Here is a 16,158-nt window from a genome sequence, read left to right on the forward strand (position 1 = left end):
GGCGGGGCCCGGCGGCGGCCTCGCCCGCAACAGGTGCGGGGGCGCTCCGCGGCCGCCCGGCCGTGCGGGGACTTCGCTGCCTTTCCCCGGGCACCGCCGCGGCTTGCTGGGGACAGCCGGGGGCTCGGCCCGGGCCGAACCGTGCCTGCCGTAGCAGCGAGATCCCTCCCGACCCCGCGCAGGGGCATCGGCGGGGCCGCGCCGTCGCTCCCGGGTCGCTGGTCGTTCTGAAGCCTCGGCTCCAAGGGCTCGGAGTGCCGCGGGGCGCCCTCACGGCGGCGGGGCTAACGCGGGGTGCGGAGCCGGCCGGCGTCCGGCGAGGAAGGGGTCGGGAGGGGGCGGCCGCCGGGCTGCGGGTTTGACCGGGGCTTGAGGGAGCGCAGAGCTCCCGCAGTAAGGCTGGGTGCATAGCCGCTGCTAGCGGGGACGGGGTGAGCCCCGGCGAGGGCGGAGGGACAGCTCGGCAGGGTCAAGGTACCTGGTGGCAGCGCCCCGGTGCCTGCCCAGCGAGGCCCGCTGCGGGGTTTGGCTGCGCCTCAAGCGCCTGCGAGCGCCGGGCTGCTGCAAGCCCTTATTTCCTACGGGGAAAGCGGGGGAGATGTCCTTGCGTCTCCTGTAAGGAGGGATGTACACTGCGAGACCGTTTTAACTCGCTTTTATTTTGGCCCTAAGGGCGAGAAGGGTGCAGGGAGGAGGTTTTGGCTTACGCAAGCGGATCGACCGCTGTATCACTGTTGTAGGCGCGGATGCTGTTTGCTTTTGCTGCTTGCTGGACTGTGAAGTCTGAGTCCAACTTTTAGTCTTCTCCTTTTTTCCTTTTTTACTTTCCTCCCCAGTCCCATTCCACTCACCCTTTGCTAGTCCTTCTCTAACATAAGTTCAAGTTTATCTCTAAATCAAGGAGTGAGTTTTTATATCAAAACAGCATATGAACAGGCCATATGGCTGTTGGCTGATTGTGTTTTTCTCAGTATAATATTTTTAATACATACTTTCTGTAATGCAGACATGCAGTCACAAGCAATGACTGTGGGCAGACCCATCCAAATGCTGTCTTCATTAGAAGTATAGAATATAGCTCAGAAATCCTTACAAGTCTTTCCCAGGTATCACTCTGAAGTTCAGTTTCAGAAAGGATGTGCATCTGCATTCCTGTGTGTTTCAGAATTTACAACCACTTTGACTTCACTTTCCAGGGGAAGAACTGACTGTTTTTTTGAAGCCATTTCTAACAAACTCTTTTCCAGTTCTCTACCTTACATTGCTGACTTTTTTTTTTTTAAACTGGGTTATCAGTCTTTTTATAATTACCTACCAAAACTAGAAATGAGCCAACAAGTCATATGTTCTGCTTTAAAAGGACCTATGTGCCTAGATTTGTTCTAAGTTTGCTTTATAGTTTCATTTCAAGCTGCTGTGTTGAACTTTTACTCATTGGGATATCTCTAGACCAAAGGATCTGCTTGCATAAGTTCTTGAGTATTTTGAATTTAAATTACTTTGTGCTGTCAAGTTCATTTGAAGCTTCTTTGTGAGTGAAATGTCAGAGTTAAACTTCTGCGAAGCTTAACTGTGAAGTTTGTTGTCTGCTGAGATCCTTTTAGGTCTCTGAGTTATCACAGGGACCGCTTTGCAGGCGTTCACAAACAGGAACAACCTCACAGCACATCAGGGATCTGCTCCGTGGCTCTTTGGTCCATCCATGAGCGAGCAGGTGTGTGTGCCCAGGGAGGGTCTTGCAGATGGCTGTGGCTGCGGTCTGCTCCGCAAGCGGAACACCTGTGTCTGGATCCGGCTCCTCAGGAAGGTCAACATCCCATCTGTGTTTGGTGAAATTAGCTACCAGTCGAACTATTGCCTCTGTTGAAAAAACAAAGCTCTCTGTGTGTGTGTTGTGGTGCGTGGCTGGTTTGTTTCTTTCCTTGCCTCCTGTGGCTACATGCATGGACTTTCAGGGCTGATCCTGGGAAAAGCTTCAACATCACTGCAAGGGTTTTGCAGGGAGATGTTACAAGTGGATTCATTAATTGGCAGATGGTCTGCTGCACTTAACTAGCTTTCTTTGGGTAAATGGTTTAATTATCAGGGCGAAGGGTTTTCTTTATTTTGCCAATCATAAATGTATAGAAGGCCAAGTGAGTACAGTGCTCAGGGGATACACTAAGTTACACCAGTTCAAATTTTTCTGTCATAGCTACTCGAGCATCTAATAGTGCTAACAAGCTCTTCAGTGATTCCTGAGATGAGAGGGGCCCTCTTGTGGGGAATACCACATGGAGAAGCTACTGAGGCACCTCATTTTATGGCTGCCCATCCGTAAACATAGACATGTCTCTGCCTGTGAGAGTTGCCCATGCATGCTCTGGGCTGCCTTGGCCAGCTCTGTGCACAGGTAAGAGTTTGCTTAAGCTCTGGGATACCAGAGAGAGCCATGTGTTTGTAATGTTGCAAAAAAAGCTTTAATGCTGAGTTTTTGTGTGCTGTTGTAGTTAATTCTTTCTTCTAAGTGAGCTTAGTGTTACTCTCTGCTTTTTGCAGCAAAACAAATCTACCCTTTAAATCATGTCAGTGACAGGTGGCTTGTGAAAGCTGAAAACTTAAGGTGTTAGCTCTTTAACTGCTGGTGAGACTTTTTATCTGTTGCTTGCTTAGCCTGGTATTTTCTCCATCTGAGAATAAATCAAATTTCATCTTGCTGTTTTTATTTATTTTTCCTAACAAGTAGATAAATTATTAGAGAAAACAAAAAGTGCAGAAAGCATATAGTGGCTGGGAGCTGAAGGCGTGCTCTGGTTCCCATGGCTCGTTCCGGTGTGTTTTTCTGGGCTGGATTTACACGACGGTGCTGTGGCGCTGTGACACGCGGGTTTGGTCCCTCCGGCGGGCTCAGGAGATTCGTGTCCTTCCCAGGGGGAGCTGCCGGGTGCAGGGCGCCGCCGCTCACTGTGGCCGGAGGAAGGGATGGGCTGTGCCCGTGCCCAGCCCCTGGCACCGGGGGATGTCGCGGTGCTCCAGCACAGGCTGCGGTACCGCCCGAGGGTCACCCCGGCTCCTTGCGCCCGCCCGCACCGCAAACAGAGACTGCGAGAGCGCCAGCAGCGGGGGACGGGGACTGCCGCGGGTGTGTGCCCGCAAATGCTGCGGGTGTTGGTGCTTGTGTGCTCTGATTGCCATTCGTGGTTATCTAAACCTTAGCTCGTTGTGAATCCTTTCTGTCTTTTGATATATAACTCGTGGATCTGCCGTTCTTCTATTGCCGCCTCCCCTCTGATGGAAACCTATTCATACTATGAAATTGTGTCTCAGAGCTGTGATTGTATCTTTGGTCCCACATGAACGATTTTTGAGGTAGTTCTGAATGCACAGAGACTCAGATTTATCAGTACCTTGTAGAATGAAAATGATACAACTAAATTTAGGTTAAAATTCTCATAGAAGTCATCCCTCAACCTCAGAAAGCCGTTCATGTACTGTGTCTGGGTATCTCTTGTTGGTCAAGTAATGTCTGTGCAAGAACTACACACTGTGGAAAAGTTCAAAGTTCAAATGAGCTTTTTTCTGTGCTTATTGTGTAACAGGAGTCAGGCTGTTTTTCTCCATCCACCTCCGCCCAGCATTACTAGTGTTTAAAAAAAAAAAAAAAAAAAAAAAAAAAAAGAGGTGTGTGTGGAACAAACCACAAGAAACACAAACCCTACAACAAAAATCCAACCCTGCCCAAAAAAAAATCTCCCCCAAAAAGCTCAAAACCATAGTAACTCTACACACAGACACACAAAAGCCCCAAAGCCAAACACTAAAAAGAAAAAGTTTATAAAGAATCAGGCCTTGTTAAGTGATGGTCAAATGGCTGGCTTATGTGGTACTTCCTGTAAAGAAAGAGAAGTTTTACTAATTTAGTTCAAGTAATATGCATTGCTGTTTTCCTTGGGCTTAATTTTGAAAAGAGATGTACTTGTGTATGTGCTGTTTTAAACTGCAAAAAGTTGTAAGTTTACACTACTCTGAGATGGCTAATATTTTATTTGCATGATTTATTATTATCCCAGATAAACAAATTTAATATTTTAGAGCTGAAAATTATTTGTGGTGTTAAAGGTAATTAAATGATCAGAGAAATAATTGCCTCAATTATGTAAATACTGTATCATATTGCAACAACATATTTTCTTTTCCACTTGAAAAAATTTGTGTAAGTCTACATCCACAATACACATCCACAGTCTGCTGCTGCTGTTGTTGTAACTCTGTATCTGTCCTTCCTTCAGGGAGGGGATCCCCTCTATGTGACCTCTATTAGAGAAATGCAGTGGTCTGCCAGGAACTATGGCAGAAAAGGCTATATGTATATTACATTTTTATTTTTTACCTTACACGTACATGAGAAATGGTGTGTTTGTGAAACTGGTTCAGCTTTAATTCTGCAGCTCTCCCTGAGTGTTGGTTCTGGAGTCATGCCATAGTTGTTGTCAAAGGCTTTAGGGAGAAATCTTGAAAATATGTGTTCTACCCAGTTCAGGGAAACAAATGTAAGGTGTCTGCTAAGATGACGTGCAGGACTAGGCTGCCTTGCTGTTCAGATAAATGGAGTTGGAAATTCTGACTCTTGTTGACAATGAGAGTCTTCAGAGAAGTGATGGAATGATTTGTGCCTCAGAAGGAGAGTCACTGTGAGACTAGTGAGGAGAGAAAAGAAGTACTGATGTCTCCAAATATATCCTTGTCTCTCTGCCTGAAACTCTCTTCTCCCTAATCCAAAAGTCCAGATATCTTGGTCATCCTCTAAGAAACATGTTGGGAACTAAGATGTCAGGGAAGCACTGGTAATTAACACAATTCACAGGATTCCATTCATCAGATACTAATGTCGGTAATACAACAGTGGAAAAAAAAATTAATTTGGTCTTGGCATAGTTCCTTTTCTTTCATGTCCCTCTTTCTGTGAAAAAGCTTGGAGCCTTGTCTTTGAAGTATTCATTTCTACTGAAAACTTGGTATGTATGAAAGTGCTCATAATTTTGAGTGCTATACAAATGCTTGGTTCTCTTGGCACGTATTAAACCCAGGTATTTAAAAAAAAATAAGTTTTGTTTTTTTTTTTTTTCCAGACAGAAGCAGTGACAACATTGCCCTGGCTATTAGTTGTAGGGCAATTAGAATTCATAACTTCTGTCTTCTACCAAATTCCTGTTTGCTACTGTTCTGTCAATTCCCAGGTCCTTGCTGCCTTTCCTTATTTAACTGACCATTGGTTGAAGTTACACGATAGGTTCTGCTGTAGGGCCTGATCCAACATCATTCTGTTTTATATAAATGAAGAGTGTTGACTGAGAATGATCAAATAAGTTTTTGATTCATCATGGTGTGCCTTGTGCAATGTTTATAATTAGTCATACTATGCAAATCAATTTAATTAAAATGTGACTTGTTAATGTAAGTCTTGTATTTGATTGTGTTATTGGTGTATATGTGTGGAAAGTGTGAGTGATGAGACTCTGGATTAAGTTCTTGATGAGCTCCTCATGTTCACGTGCCTTTTTGTGCTGATGAATGAGTTTGAAACAGGGCAGGGCTTCCAGCCTTCTCCTAAATTTTTCCTATGCATGGAAATGCACATGAGTTTAGATTTCTTTGACAGAAGGAGAAACAGTTAGCACTTACCTTCTCTCTTACACTTCTGAGGAGCTCTTAACAGCCCTTGGTCCAGAGTGTGGCACTGTGCGTGTCAAGGGGACAGCAAACTGGGAAGAAGGTTTTCCTTCTTATTCTCTAGCATTTTATATTCTTATTGATTTATTCAAGGGACATTTTTTTTCCTTCCAAGAAGGTGAAAAGAATAAATAAATTATTATATCAGATGCTTATATACTGAAGTAGTTTAAAAACAATTCAGTTACTGCAGTAAAAATAATTGGCTGGTCCTTAATTACCTTGTATCTAAAAGTGAGGCCTTTGAGATATCTTTGAAGAGGAACTTGGAAACCTCTATAAAAAAAAAGGTTTTTATGTGTCATTTTTGGAAAACAAGAGGTAGAAGGAAGAGAAAATGGAGAGCAGCATTGGAAAAAATTAGGTGTTTGAGATCCTTTCTTCCTCTTAATGGAAGAAAGTGGTTTTTTTTTTCTGATACAGTGGCTATTTTGGCTATTTCCAAGTTAACTAAAACCCAAAACGAGGTACAAGGATGAATCCTGCCTGTCTTTTTAAGGCTACTTGGTTTTGTCCTAGATTTAAATGCCATAGAAAAGGAGGCTTCCAGTCCTTTAAGGCTGGATAAATAGCTGTTTGCTCATATGAGTAGGGGGGGAAAAAAAAAAAGGACCCTACTTTCTCTGTCTTTTAGGCCTCAATTCCCGATTTAAAACCTAGTGAAGTAGAAAGTAAACAGACATATGGCTCCTGAAGAAAACTGGGAGTAGATTGAGTTTGGAGTTTAATTAGTGTATGTGTATGTAGTCCTGTGAGGGGTAGGGAGTTGGGAGTTAATGGTCTTTATAGATCCCTTCAAATTTGAGATATTGTATGATCTAGCACTGCCTGTAATATGTATTTTTAAATGAGTTCTTAGAAAGAGCTTTTGACACAGATGATTAATATTGAAAATGCTGACATTTTCTATATGAATATTGACAAATCTATACAAAATATGATGTATGTTTTGGTGATTAGGTACTTTGTTGTAATGTTTTTGCAGCATAGGATGGGAGATTTTAACTGAATTTTCTTTTTTTTTTCCCCAAGAAAGAAGCATTTGGAACCTAGTTCCCAATGGAACCCTATTGTTTCAGAGGGAAAACATGAATATGAAAGCAAAATTCTATATCCTTTCTTGTCATAAAAATGTAAGGTATATATCTACCTTGCCCTGAACCTCTTCAGTTGTAAGAAAATTAGAAGTAACAATTAAATAGTGGCAGTCTGTAAAAGAATATATACTAAAGTAGTATATTTACTTGATCTATTTCTTGATACAAAATACGTGCAAGTTGAGGGCAAGCTTTCACACGATCGTGGCTGTGGAATGTGAAGTTATGTGCAATTCATTATACTCTAAATCACAGTAATGAGCTTCATGGACTGTTTGGATAGTTTACAGGGAATGATACAATCCTGTTAATGAAAGAAGATAGCAAATCTAGAGTTCAGCCATGGTGACTGCCTTCAACTTCATTTGCATTTCATAGGTAAAGATATCAAGTCTCAATACCTGATGGCAAAGCAGAAACATCTCTCAGCATGCTGTCATAAATATTTACATTTCCCATACCATGATATAATTGTCCTAATAGTCCTTGTTCAAGCTGCTGTTAAAGACTGCTGGATATCAGATGATGTTTTGTGCAGGTAATTATACCTGTAGAATCCAGTGGGTGTGTTTAAGTGTCGTGGTTTGTCTGATAATCAGTTTGCAGGTGTTGTAAAAAGGAAAACCCATAAGTGACCCAGTGCCCTCAAGATACAGTTGCCCTCACTCAGTTTCTTGAGAGTCTTACTCCATCAGTAAGAGAGCTCAGCTATGATTGTTTTAATATGATTTTTTAATTAATTAAAAAACATTTAATTAATGTTTAATTAGGATGACTAATGGTTAGAGGGGGAAAAAATCAATAATAGGGCTTATGTAAGAAAATTGTTTGTTTTGTCTTTTTTTTTCCCCTAAGTGTTTAACAGCCTTGTTCCTAAAATACCCACCTCTTTGTTCCCTCAGGGGAATGTTGCTTTCATCCCAGTTTTCATATAGAAGCTCCCACGTAGATGAGACAAGGCTGAAATAAGCAAAGCTTTCCTGCTAAGAATACCTCAGGAACTTCTTTTTCTTCCTTAAACCAGTGGATTGAGGAAGGAGGAGTTGTCAGTACAGTCTCTTATACAGTGCTGGTACCTTTAATGTATGTTTAATAGTATTTTTAGGAAAGTTTCTCAGAAAAAAAAATTCCCAAGTGCCTAAAGTTATGGGGTTTTTATATTATAATAGGTGTTTCTTCTATATTATAGGTTGCATTTTATTGGGCATTTGGAAACATGTTGTGAGCTGGCGTAGTTTTTAACCACAGGCCCCTTGAAATAAAATCTTGCTGTGTAAGCTGAATGAGCTGTTGATACTTTTCCTCTGTCACCTCTGCATTAGTAAGTCAACAGGAAGAAAAATGTACCAACACCTCAGCTGCCTGTGTGTCACTGCCCAAATCCATCTGCACCAGCCCCTGAAGCATCAAACTTGGTTATTGCTACATTTTGTATGGAGGGCAAGTCACTCTTATGGGTGTAGGGGATCCTGCAATGACCAAGGAAGGAATTCCCAGTCCTGTAGCTGTTCTGCATGACTCCTTCAATAACAGGGAAATGGACATGCTGAAACAGTAAACGTACCTGTAAGTTGGGAAGCTGCTCCAGTCAGGTATTTTTGTGTTTACATGTTTTGAAATGCCTCTTTAAGGACTTTCTAATCAAAGGTGATTAAATGTAATTTTTAAAAGAGTAGAAATCCTTATTTAATGACTTAAAGCAGTGAAACATTGTGGAGCAATATTCAGTGAAGTTGCTGATACATATATATATATATATCAGCAATATATAATGAAGCTGCAATACTTAATGCAGCTGATATGGAAATATAATTTTGTATTACTTTTGTTCTGTTGGCAAGTCTTGACACGTATGAAAAATTGTGATGGTACTAACTACTGTCCACTTTCTGCGATGATGTGTGTTCTGTTATGTAGTGTCTGTGGGAGGCGTTAGGTGGATGGGATTTGAGGAATGAAGCTGTTTCTCTTTATGGAATAAAGTAGTGCTGCCTGTATAAATGCCAGAAGGCAAATTGCTGAGCCAAAGAGCAGCTTGTGTTAGAGCTTCTTTCCTTACTCTTTTGTCCACACCCTGTAGTACAAAGCATCTCTAACTGCAGACAGATGTCATCGTGTGCAGCTTCCGTGTACGCCCAGAGTCCAAGGTGTAGGCAAGAGGCAGGACATAGCCAGGAGGAAATATATACTAGAGGTGGGCTCTGGGCTTGGTCCTGCAAAACGCTTCTGTTTTGGTTGGGTGTTTTGTGGCTGTGCTGGAGAGGGAAGAACGGTGCAGTTGAGCCTTCAGGTGGTGCTGTGTTCTTCTCCATCTGCTGTGATCCTGGCTCATGAGCCTGAGATGTGCAAGGACAGAGCTATCCTGCCAGCTGAGTGTGATCCAGGACTTCTCTGTAAAGAGCATCCCAGGCCGCTGTGGCAGTCAGCATAGTTTGTGTCATAAATTCTGACCCTTCTTCAGTTTTGTTACCTGTGTCGTTGAGGTGATCACATACATCTGTATAACTTGCAATTTTCAGTGAGCCACCTACAGACTTGTCAGCTAATGCCTGTGCCATCTTGTGGTGGCTGATCAGGTTACATCAAGATTTCCTTAAAAACAAACAAAAAGCCAACCAAAACAAAACAATCCTGAAGTGAGGAAAAATAATGTACTTTTAAAATTACAGAGTGATTCTAGCTGGCAGTTTTTCTTTGGTAGCATTTTGAAATGGTGAGCACACACTGAATTGAGGTGGAAGCAGATGAAGATTAAGGTGTGTCTCAGGTGAAATATCCAGCATGTTGCATAGTGGCATTTGCAGCTGTGAAGGACGAAACATTCAGATTGCAAAACTTGTGAGCAAGCATTGTGTCGTAAATGGCTAAAGAAAATCCAAAATGCCAGCATATGAGGGAAATCAGTTAACTAAAACTACTTGGGTTGTTTGGACTTTGTTCATTTTGCAAAGTGTATGCTGTGAAAAGTTGGTGCTGTGAAACTAATGGCGTGGTGCAGAATTTTCAGAATTTTGTTGCCCCATGTTTTCCACGCAAGCTATAAATTCTTATTTTTGCGTTTTCACATGTGGAAAAGAATGTTCCAACACCTGCCTGTAATTGTGGGTGGATGCATTCCTAATGCAAAAGGTATGTGCTGCATAGGAAGGTGATTAAGGGGGTGGGGGGGCGGTGGCATACACGACACCCAGCAGATGCAAATGCAGAAGAGGACTCATCCTCATTGTTTTAGGTTAGGCTGAAATTTCTAAACACGGATAAGCAGAACAGCTGAGCAAAAAGCAGGTTCATGCCTGGCGCCTTCCAGGCTTCTTTTCGCTCTGTGCTCATCTGCTTGTGCAACCGCAGCTCCATTCTCCCGCTGCCTGGAGAGGAGGAAGGAGCAGCCCCTGCTGCCGAGGTGCTTCCAGCTCTCCACACGCGTGCGAGAGACAGCGTTCCCAAGGCCGGCTCTCTGCAGCTGAGGAGACAGCACTCATAGACCCTCCTTTGATTAGGATGTGTCCGTGTTGTCAGGGCAACTGTTAACAGCGGCGTATCATATTTTCTGCTCTTGTACTGCGTGCTGAATATTTTAGTGTGCTGTAGCTGGAAGAAGGTGCTGCTGCAAGGAACCTGGAGCTGTGGGCTGGGATCTGATTGAACAGGTTAAGACAGCCAAGAGCAGCGTCCAAACCAATGTGCCTTTGATTAGGGCTTTTCTTCGAGGAGGGAAACGGCTGCCGACTGGATGTTGGTATTTGTCAGCTGTTTGCATACTGCTTATCCATAGGGGATCTGTTACAAGTGCTCAAATGAACAGACAGCGTTGCAGCTAGGGGCTAATCAGGGGCTGGAGTTTCTTACTTTTTTTTTAATAAGCAAGAGACAACAGCAGCATGCCTGGTTCAACTACTGCCCTCCGACAAGAGAGACTGAAGAAAAGTGCCAGGCCAAATCCCCCAGGTTTATTCACCATTAATGAAGAGGATGAGCAGCAAAAAAATGGGAATTCCACAAGACTGAAAGGTACGTTTCTGTTCTGCAGTGTAATCAGGGCTGCCTGCGGGATACGCTGCACAGCAGTGTTTTATTAGCTCTTCTGTGTGCTACACAGAGTCTGTAAGTGACTGGTGCAGTTTGGCACTCACAAATGTGCTGTGCATGATAGGTGTGTTTAAATCCCCTGGCTTGTTATGCAATCGGCTGCTTTGTCTATGAAGAAAAAAATACTTTTTAGTTATTAATCACATATATTCTGGTAGGAATAATGGTCCTGCATCAGAAATATATGAGTGAGCTTCTGTGTGTTTACTTTGACTTCTGTTTACCGTCTGGTTAAATAACTGTTAAAAACAAGGTTAGGGTTGGAGAGTACAGAATGCAATGCCTGCCTGTTATAGAAGACAGCTTTGCCAAAGACAATGTGAAACTGTCTATACTTCCACTCATGTGCAGGAGGGGCAGTGTGCCTTTGGCAGAGTAAAATAAAAATACACATTGTTCCAATATGCTGACGTTTTGTCTGACAACAAAATAAAACAGATAGAAATCCCAAACACAAACCCAACAAATTGTTAAAGAAAAATATTTATGGTGCTTTAGGTAGGTAAGCCCTGGTGGCAGAGGGCTGCTGATGGCCATTGGATTATAGCAGGTCTGTCAAGCCTGTGTAGCCACTGTCTGCCTTGTATAATTTAATTCCTATTTCTGACATGGATCCTAGTATTTAAACTCTCTTAGTCTGGCAGGGATTCTGCTACTTACAATTATGACTGTAATTTTTTTTTTTTTATTTTCAAGTGGTTCTATGTGTATGAGCACTCCTTTTGGGGGGGTGGAGGGAAGGGGTGGATTGTACCAGTTTTTGTTTACAAAACAAATGTTAGTTTGTAGCCTCAAGACACTGTTTTAAATTTCAGTTATTGCCATTCTACCATGTAACAGGAGAGCCTAGAAAGCATTTAAATAGCAAATTTATAGTATGTGTATTTATTAGATCTGAATAATTTACAGCTAACTGATTATTTTCTTTTTCTGAAGGAAAAAGATAGCTTGTTAGCTTTTGCAAACAAATTCAGAACTCGGGTTTTGTTTGTTGGGGTTTTTTTGAGTTTGCAGCTTGTACTTTTTTTTTTTCTCAGAATAGTAAAAACTTAACTGGTTAGAGCTTCATGATAAAATATATATTGCTAGTCGTTGTTAATGTGCCTGTTGTGTTAGGGTCTTGTGTATGCTCTTCTGTGTATTTGAAACTGCCTTTATAAAATGGAGATCCAAACTCTAGCATGAGGTTTTTGAGTTCTTAATGTTTTAAGAAGCGTATTACTTTACTTTATCACCCGCTGGATGGCTTCCAGAGTCAACAGTCCATAAAGCTAAAAATCAATAATTTGCCTGGTTTTGTTCAATGGCACTGCTAGTTTCCCAACAGTGTGTTGACTTAGCTACTCTTTTCTACTTGCAGGAGCTACACAGATGTGCTTATCCTTTGTCTTTTGTTTTAACTGAGATTTGATTTTTTGTTATTCCTTTATTTTCGCTTGTTGCTGTGAAATGTAAGCAGATGAATGTGAATAGTAGCACAGATAGCAAGCAACCAAGTTCACACAGTTTTAAGAAGATAAAAAATTTGTCAGCTTACTTTGACTGCTCCTGGTGAGAATAAAATAGGAAATGGTACAAAATATTCTGGAACGACATTAATTTGCTTTTCATTTTACTAAACATTTTAAATTGCTCATAGTGTCTCTAGAACAGTACACCATTTGCACAGTGATAGCTGTGGGTAAATACCTCTATCTGTACATTTGAATGTTATCAGTCATGAGGTGGGTTAGGCTGGCATGCCTGGTAATGAAGAATTCATGTACTCAGGGTGCTGCTCCTCTCACCTGGTACCAAGAAAGGTCGCTCCTGTGCAGCTCTGACTGGGTGATGGACCCATATGGGGCTTTTGTGAATCTTTAGTGTCTGTTGTTCTCTTGCTCCTTTACAGGGTTTGCCTTTCTTAGTCCTTTACCTGTTGTTTTTGCCCAGCAAGCACCTGCAGCTATTTAGATGTTTATTTTTTTTTTTTTTTTCTCTCTAAGTCAGGATCATCTTTGTGGGAGATGAGCTCAATGTTGCCTTCATCTGCATTTTCTGTTATCATGCTGGACCTGTCTTGGTTTAAAACCCAAGAGGCCTTTAATGGATCTGATACTGCAAAGTAAAGAAGTTCCTTCCTCCATTAAGAGTATTTGAATATCATCACAAGATCTAAAATAATCAATGTTTTCATAGTTCAGGTCTTCCCAGACTACTAAGGCTTGATTAGACTTTTTATGAGAGTTGTTATCATCTGGGAAACAAATATTTATGTGGATCTTAAAGTGGCTGGCCTTTGTTTTGGTTTCTGTAAATTGATTTTTGTACTGGCCATTCCTTTGCTTGTCTGGCTGTCTGCATTGTAATTAGAGGAGTCTGGTAAGCAAAATGAATTTGTTTCTCCAGTGAAAACAAATAATAACAATGTTGGAGGTATTAAAAGCATGCAGTGACCTTTATAGCCATGTGCTCCTGATGTTTCCTTTGCTTTGATGTGAACTGCATTTACTGCTTTTTCAACAAATATTTTAACTTCCTTTCCTCCTCTTGGCTTTGGGACAAGGCCTGCATATTTGTTATATATCTGTATGGCACCCACTATTTCAGGGTCTTGAGATCCTGTTGTGTAGTAGAAGAGTGCAAATAAAAATTACTATGAGTATCCTTTTTTACTTTTATTAAAAGTATTTATTCTCCTTTCCTGTTATAACACACAGGAATTTTTCTACATAGTGCACTCTTCAAATACAATTTCTATGGGTTATTCTGCACTTGAACTGGTTTTTGGTTTAGTTACAGCTTTCCTGCAGTTCTGCAGCTATATTCACAAAGAAACCAGGCAAAACAGGAAGAGAACCGCACACTTAACAGCCTCAGTGTTTCCTTAAAGCTTGTGTAGTAAAACAGATATTGTTTCTGTGACTGAAGAGAATGTGTGTATCTGGTTCTGTACATAAATCACAAATATATGACTTAGAGTAGATTAGTGTTTAATTACAGGTATCCATCCTGTGTGTGTGAACTTCAGCTACAGCCGTTCCTTGAATTCAGGCACAAACAATTCAATCTGCCTTAGAGGATTTCCCTCCTCTGCTCTGTTAATTTTGTGCTCCTTGGATGTAGTCTTAAAACCTTACTCAATTTTATGAAATTTTAAAGTGATGCTTCCTCTCCTTCCTATTAGGAGGATGACCTTCTCAACTGTTGATAATGTGTTTCTAGAACTATCATTTGACGAGGCTGGAAAAGCAATGCTCGTGTTTCTGGGTTACGGATTTGAATACTTAATAACTGAAATAATTACGAAATTTGTGACAAATTCATGAAAAGTCTCAATTTAGCAATGGAATCCTTCACCATCCTGCTTATTTAAAATTGATTGAGGGAGGGTACCTCTAATCTGCTGAGTAAGTGTTGGTAATACAAAGCTGGACATACCTGCCTTAGCTTTCTGAACAGTAGCACTGATTCTTTGTCAACTTGAAAACAAGAGAAGGGCTTTTTTCAGTCCTTTGGTGAATGACAGTGATGTCAGTGATCACCAGCAGATTTTGACACTGTTGTGTGGCTGGTAATGTTTGTGCATACTGCTCATTTTAGATGAAAGATTTGTTCTTCCAGAGACATGGAGGAGATTGCTTATAAAAAAAAGTCTGTTTGGGTGCTTAATCGCCATGTTCTGCACGTGTTAGTGAGACATATTTCTTTTTAGACTCAGATTGTCTAATATTTACTTCAGTTGTTGTCTGTTACTGTGTGTCTATACCCAAAGCAAACTTGAGATACCTGAAAGAAAAGGGAATTTGGCATCTTCAAGGGCATTAAACCGATAGTCCTGGAAACTGAAACTGTATACTTACAAAACAGGTATTGCATGGGGTGTGGAAGTGTAATTTTATCCCACGCTGCAGAGTCTTTGCCTCAGGCAGGATCCAGAATGACAGCAGAGTCTCTGGCTTTCACCACACTTTAAACCAGCAAAACTGCCTGGGATCCTGGCTCTCAACGGGGCCTCTTGATGCTGGTCAGGAGGCTGACCTCCGGTTTGTTTGGGGCAAAACAGTGAGCAATTGTTAAAGGCTGATGAACTGGCTTACCAAAATCAAGTGCTGGAGGTTTTTTTCTGACAATATGTAACCCTATCTTTCCCATCTTCATTTGAGGCAAAGTGAGTGGAAGGAGTGGATGGAAGGAAGGAAAGGAACCAGTTCTCATTTTGATGCTGGTTGTGTAAAGGGGCAGGGCTGAGAACCTGGACAGTGTGGTCTGGTGTCCTGAACCTTCCAGTGAGTTCTGTCAATATTTCTGTGCACTTCCTTTCTTTCTGACAGCTGAGGCCAGGAGAAGAGGAGTCCGAAAGTATCTGTGATTCTTCTGGACATTTATTTACAGAATCACAGAAAAGGTGAGCTGGAAGGGAGCCACAAGGATCCGTTGTCCTTGTGGACAGTTGGTCCAGCTCCTGGCTCATCACATCACCATCCCTGAGAATCACACCATGTGCCCAAGAGTATGGTCCAAAGATTTCTCAAACTCCATCAGGCTTGGTTCTGTGGCCACTTCCCTGGGGAGCCTGTTCCAGCGCCCAACCACCATCTGGGTGAAAAACCTTTTTCTGATTCTAACCTAAACCTCCCCTGACACAACTTCAGGCCATTCCCTCAGGTCCTGTAACTGGTCACCATAGAAATCACAGTCTGCCCCTCCTCTTCCCCTCACAAGTCAGTTGTAGATTGCAGTGAGGTCTTTAAAAATGCCTCGCAAAGTGTCTGGGAGGTACATTCTTTAAAAAGCCCTACATTCATTGTTTACAGTGTAGGTGTTGGGGGTACAAAAGGAACTTGTGTTTTTTTCGCTGCTGCCTCTGTTTGTAGGGAGTGGCCATTCATAGCTGTAAGTGCCAGGTAGCAGGAAGCATCCCATTTTTAACCATGACAAAGAGATCCTAACATGATCCTAACATTATACTGCTTATAATTTATAAGCAGTAAAGGAAAGAGACTATGCTGGAAATCTAAGGGATAGCAGGGAATGTGTCTACAGACCAGTAGAGCAAATCTGATTTTTTCAGTCTCTCTGGCTTTCAGAGTGAAAGTCCAAGGTCTGAGGACTTGGCTTGTGTTGCAACACAGCCTGTTCATCGAAATGTGTGCTGGGATTACTGACAGTGCTTATCTGTGCTGGGTGAGAATCATTTTACACTTCTAGCTCAGCTGTGTGAGAAGAGGCTTCCACTGCTGATTCTAGAGGATTGTGTTCAGTTCTTTTTGGTTACTACTTTTTT

The sequence above is a fragment of the Onychostruthus taczanowskii genome, unplaced genomic scaffold (assembly GCF_017590055.1).
Source record: "Onychostruthus taczanowskii isolate IOZ18803 unplaced genomic scaffold, ASM1759005v1 scaffold8, whole genome shotgun sequence".
In the NCBI taxonomy this organism is placed as follows: domain Eukaryota; kingdom Metazoa; phylum Chordata; class Aves; order Passeriformes; family Passeridae; genus Onychostruthus; species Onychostruthus taczanowskii.